Here is a 5,680-nt window from a genome sequence, read left to right as displayed (position 1 = left end):
AAATTCTTGCTTGTCTTCTGTATGAAATTATTTTTTATGCTAGAGATTGAATCCATGGGCTTACTTGCTCTCTCCTAAGAGTCCTAAGCTAATTTTAATTTCACCAACCTGTTTTTTCTTGGCTATAACAAGCCAAAGACCAACACATCCTTCCCTGAATGGGAAGATCGGTTCATCTCAAGAACCTTGAGGATTTTGTGAAAATGTAGCATACTATGCAGTCAGCTCAGGATGGTGTGGAGCAGAGAAACTGATGTCCTCTTGAAGTGGTGCCCACATCTTCTTGAACTGAACCAATAGCAGGCATCATCCAACCCTAGTCAGTGGTGTGCTTGATGCTTTGGGGAGAAGTTGATCTCTACATCATAGTCTCTTAACTCTGCCAGTCAATAAGTGACTGTTTTAAGTTTCTTCCTGCCATCATAATTGAACTCCTTTCTGAACCTTTGAATTAAAATCAGATGACTTGCTTCTATGCCAGTTTCCTCGAGTCTCTCAGAGCCATTTCTAAGTCATTCTCTCTATGGTCTTCATGGCCTTTCGGATGAATCCAATGATGAATACCATCTGTTGTGGTCCCTCTTGGGTATAAGGTGTCTTTGGAGGATGATCAAGCCACATACTCTCAGGGCCATGATCTTTTTTCAGTATTCAACACAGAGGCACTAGGTAAGTCTTAAACTCAAACTCTTATTTATTATATTTTAATATGATCATGAAATGGTAGGTTTCCTTATGGCTTTTTCAAACTCCTTAACATTGGTTACACTTCCCTTATGCCCCCACTTAGAGTTCACTGTATGCATAATCTTAACTTTGTAGATTTTGTTTTTGAGGCTATAATTACAACATTTAATTCCTTCCCTTTCCTCACTCCAAACCGTCTTATATATCCCATCCAGCTCTCCTTCACATTCATGAATTGTTATAGCATGTATAAATGTATATGTATACAAACTTCTAAATATAACCTATCCAGTCTGTATAATGTTACTTGTATGTATGTTTTCAGGTTACTTCTTTGATATTAAAGGGTATTTACAATAAACATTACAGCTGTTTTTTGTCAAGTTTTTTGGGTGAGTTAATTCCCCCAACACACACACGCACACGCACATGCATGTACGCACGTACACACACACACAATAAAATGTATGCAAATTTCCTCACAAAGCTACAGTTGATATGGCTGAAACAAATAGAAATATGAAGCTATTTAATTAGTATGAAAACATAGTGATCATAAACGTAAAGACAAGATATGGAAGGCAGAATTCAAATGCAGACTTAGAATGAGGATCTTCTATTATCTCTTCACAAATTACTCTGATAAATTTGGGTAAAATAATACTCTTCCTATCTGGGTAGATCTAAACATGAAAGTAGAAGTGAAGTTGTCTGGAGGTACTAGGTGGGGAGGACACTGAAATGGGAAGGTAGCAGAATATATACTCAAAATACATTATATAGTTGCAAAAATGTCCGAAGTTACCCAATAATAACAAATTTTAAAAATGATTCCAAATCTATGAAATGCAGATGTAAGCTTCTAAATAGTTTTAATTCAATAGCCATTTCTGTATATATTATTGTTATCCCAAAAGATATTTCATCCAAAAGTGATATTGCACTAGGAACTATATCCTCCAGTTTATCTTTATATATGTAAATCATAAAAGTAGTAATATTATTAGAAATGATCATTACATTCAGATTAAGATTACCATATTTGAGAAAATTTTTACTATTTTTACAAATTTCACTATTATTAGTGTCAGCCATTTTATATAGCTGATATATATCTGTCTATATCTGGTATCTAGAATAAAAGAATATCATAATAGAACTGAGTATCTTAACTCAATTTTAGAATCCAGGAGAAAAAAAGTCTTGATCTGAATTAATTTGATGAGAATAGTTATAAATGACTTTTGGTATATATGTTTTAAATATTTTAAATTGTCCTTAATATTACAATGTGTAATAGCTGCTTCTACTCATTACAGCTCAAAATAACAAAGTAAGAAACAATAAATTGGATTAATTTTTCAGCAAAATTAATAATATGACAGAATTTAAATATATAGTAGCTAGTCTGTTAGAATACAAAAACTCATTTATAGAACTAATTTTATGTCAGTTTTACATGTTAAAGAACATGATCACAAAAATCTGCCTGATAGTTTTCCAAATTGATACTGTTTTCATGTCTATTAAAATATATTAGAAAAATATATTAGATTTGACTTTATAGTGCATACTTTTGATGATGTCCAAATTATATAACTACTGGCACTTTTTCTATTATTCTCCTATCAAGCTAAGAAAGTAGAGCATAATATTATACTAGTCAATAATATTTATTGGTTTGTAATAGTAACTTTGAATCGCCTGCTCTCTATTTTCATGTAATTATGAAACAGTATCAATCCAATAAAGAATTCAACTCATTGATTCTAGAGGCACTCAAATATTGTTTAGTTAATTGATTTAACTCATTTCATCACTCTGTGACAAGAACTCTCAACACAATGTTGGCATTTCAATCCTATGCTGTGTTTTGTTTATTGACAGTGGTAGCAGTGTTATTGGTGTGCCAAAACAATTTGATTATCTTCATTCTCCACTGTACCCTGTTCTCCTTCTGTGCACTGTTTCCAAATTCCTTCTGTTCTCTACCCCAACTATTGCAATGTTGTGAATAATGAATATGCTACTTTCAAAACTAAGAAACACAATCCACCACAGTGAATGTTCAAAACATTTTTTTTATTTCTAATTTTTCCATCAGTTTTATGTGGAGTCCACATTGAAGCCTGACTTAATGGTTTTCCATCAAATTTCTAATATGTGCTTCCTTAACCGAATGTCTATATTTGATGTTTACCAGTAATTCAGAGAGGAAGTATAGTTCCATATTCTATAATGTTTCTTTTCTAGACAATCTCTACCTCCAGAAAATCTTATCCATACAATCTCTGATTTCCTAGGTACTCATCATCCCTCCTGCAATATTTTTAAACTCTAACATCAGAAATAGAAAACAGTTTTTCCCTCTATGGTGTATGCTTTAAATAGAGCTTTCTTTTATGAACTCATAATATATTTATTAAAATATGAACTATTTTGATCTCTTGTCTAAAAATGCAAAAAACAACATAGTGATGAAGAAAGAACATTGAAGCTACATCAAATGTTCTGTATTTTATTAGCTGTGCATCATTGATCAATTTCTAACCGGTCTTAATGTGTTATCTTCTATACAATATGAAATGTCACAAATTTTACTTTGTGAAATACAAGGCAATTAAAAAATAACTTTTAGTGGCAGTCCAAATACCTCCTAGCATTCAATCACCATTACTTACCATTCTAATTCATAATCAATGCCTTTGAAAAAAATCAGGTGAACAAATATGACCAAATATGGAAGGATGAAAATTAAATGCCTCTTGTGATTTTGTATGAATAAATGTATCAGGCATCTCTTTTGTCATAAATGTGTATAGAGATCGAGATTTTTGCTTATGTTAATGGATAATATTTAAATATTATTAAATCTTAGAGTTGGGTATTATGAGAATCATTTTTCTATATGAAACTTAAATAGCTTAAAATTAAAGTACTTAAAATGGAACTTATACAAAATTTAATTTTCTCAATTCAATTTAATTGGAAACAGAAATGAGAATTAAAAACTTGAACATACTATTACCGATTATTTAAAAAATATGTGAAATTGCTATACTAGATCAGCAAGGTTCAAATATTTGCTTAGATATTACCTTCTTAGGAAGACATATTTCATATTTATTTGTAAAATACAAGTGTAGATTTTATTTACTCCAAGATAAGCATGGTGGACATTCAATTAGACAAAATTGAAATTCGTATACCATTATGAAGCTTATGAGAGAATGATAAAAGGAATGATAAAATGTTTATTTATTTGTAGTCACAAGGAAGACTTAGGAGGTGACCTGTTTATTTCCCCATGGCAACCACTGTCCTGAAACTAAAGATGATAACCTCAGCTCTCTGTCTTTGGACTATCTCTAGATGAATGAGCAAACTTGTCCTAAAAGTATTAAGGGATTAATGTGTCTGAAAGAAGATCTTTTGTTGTTATTGTTGTCATCAGTTTGTCAACTCCAACTATAAAAGTTGATTTACTATTTGGTAGATATCAACATGGTAGATATTGGCCATTTAAAAAACATCTTATGGTTAATGTCCTTCCAAAACAATGGAACACAAAGACAAAGTATGAGCCAGTGCACTTAAAATCCACTCTGAGCAAAGATGGCTTTTGCTGTGGCTTTGAGACCTTGATCAGTAGTAAGTAATAATGGTCAAGCAGTGCTTAACAATATGCCAATATCTTTGATTTTGTTAGTAATTTGAAGAATTTTTCTCTGTGTTCCCCCAAAATACCAATAGTAACCTTATCAATAACATACTGAGTTAGCTTTCTTCTTGTCCCCCTCCCATGATGGTGTCTATTGCAATCATGTCTCAAATAAACCACCCTAATTTAACACTTTCTTTGCTTTGCATAGACAATACCAACTTCAACAGATCAAATATGCATGTCCCTCAAAACTTCATTTGTAAACATCTTAAACCCCAACCTGGTGGAAATAGAAGGTGGATTCTTACTGCCCCAGTTGCTGGCCAGCAGGGAAACCTCCTGCGTGAAGCCACCCCCCCCCCCCCACTACCAAAACCTTCCATCGGACACTGCAATATACAGTTCCATTCCCTTCCCCAATACCCATCTGCCTGTGACCCCAATGACTTACTGAGAAGGTGGACTCTTGTGGAGACAATTAGATTATGTAGTCTTCATGAATTACACTAGTTTCTTTATCACTTATTTTTCCCTGAACACAGGCAAATTATGAAAGAGTTTAGGGATAGAAATCCATGAGAATGGGGAGGCATAGAAGTAGGAAGCAGACATGGTGGCAGGAGAAAGAACTTAAGCGATCACGTCTTTTACCACAAACACAAAGCAGAGAGAGAGAACAGGAATTATGGTAAGGCTATATAACCTCAAAGTCCACCACCAGTGACATACTTCCTCTAGCAAGTCCACAACTCTTAAACCTCTCCAAATAGTGCCACCAACTAGGAACCAAGTTTCAAAAATCTGAGCCTGTGGGGCCACTTCTATTCAAACTACCACAGTTTTCTAGGGAATTTTACTGCTTTTCATATATCATATAAAGAGCACAAAGTATGCAGTCTGTAACCAAGATGAGTTTCTTCAATCCAACCCATTCATGTTGGTACCTGATATAAACTTCAAACATCCATAACTGCATGAAATGAATTTATTTATAAACCATCTAATTATAGTGCTTTATTATGTAAATATGAGTAGACATTTCAAGCTAAGAAACTTCTGAACTTTGTTATTTTAAAATAGTGTAGAAAAATACGTTTGCTACAAAACCAAAGTAAGGCATACTCTAGTTCTAAAATCTTAGTGGCCTTCACTAACTTTTCATGGTCTATTTTTTAATGAAAAAGGATTTTTCATTTTTTTTTAATGAAAAAGGATTTTCATTAAATATAAATACTTAGTAGTAACTGAATCAAAGAATAACAATATTTATTGAAAGTATTTAATGCATTAGTATTAATAAATTAAGAATTATAAATACAAATCTAATCA

The 5,680-nt window shown here is 32.5% G+C and overlaps 1 pseudogene; it reads right to left on the bottom strand.

Annotated features, from left to right (window-relative positions):
• Nucleotides 1-226: 226 nt before the first annotated feature.
• On the bottom strand, nt 227-635 carry LOC102921006 (bis(5'-nucleosyl)-tetraphosphatase [asymmetrical] pseudogene; annotated as a pseudogene).
• Between the last annotated feature and the right edge of the window lie 5,045 nt (nt 636-5,680).

This window comes from Peromyscus maniculatus, chromosome X (assembly GCF_049852395.1).
Source record: "Peromyscus maniculatus bairdii isolate BWxNUB_F1_BW_parent chromosome X, HU_Pman_BW_mat_3.1, whole genome shotgun sequence".
Classification (NCBI taxonomy): domain Eukaryota; kingdom Metazoa; phylum Chordata; class Mammalia; order Rodentia; family Cricetidae; genus Peromyscus; species Peromyscus maniculatus.
Note: the sequence above shows the minus strand (reverse complement) of the source record. Positions and strands in the feature narration are given on the sequence as shown.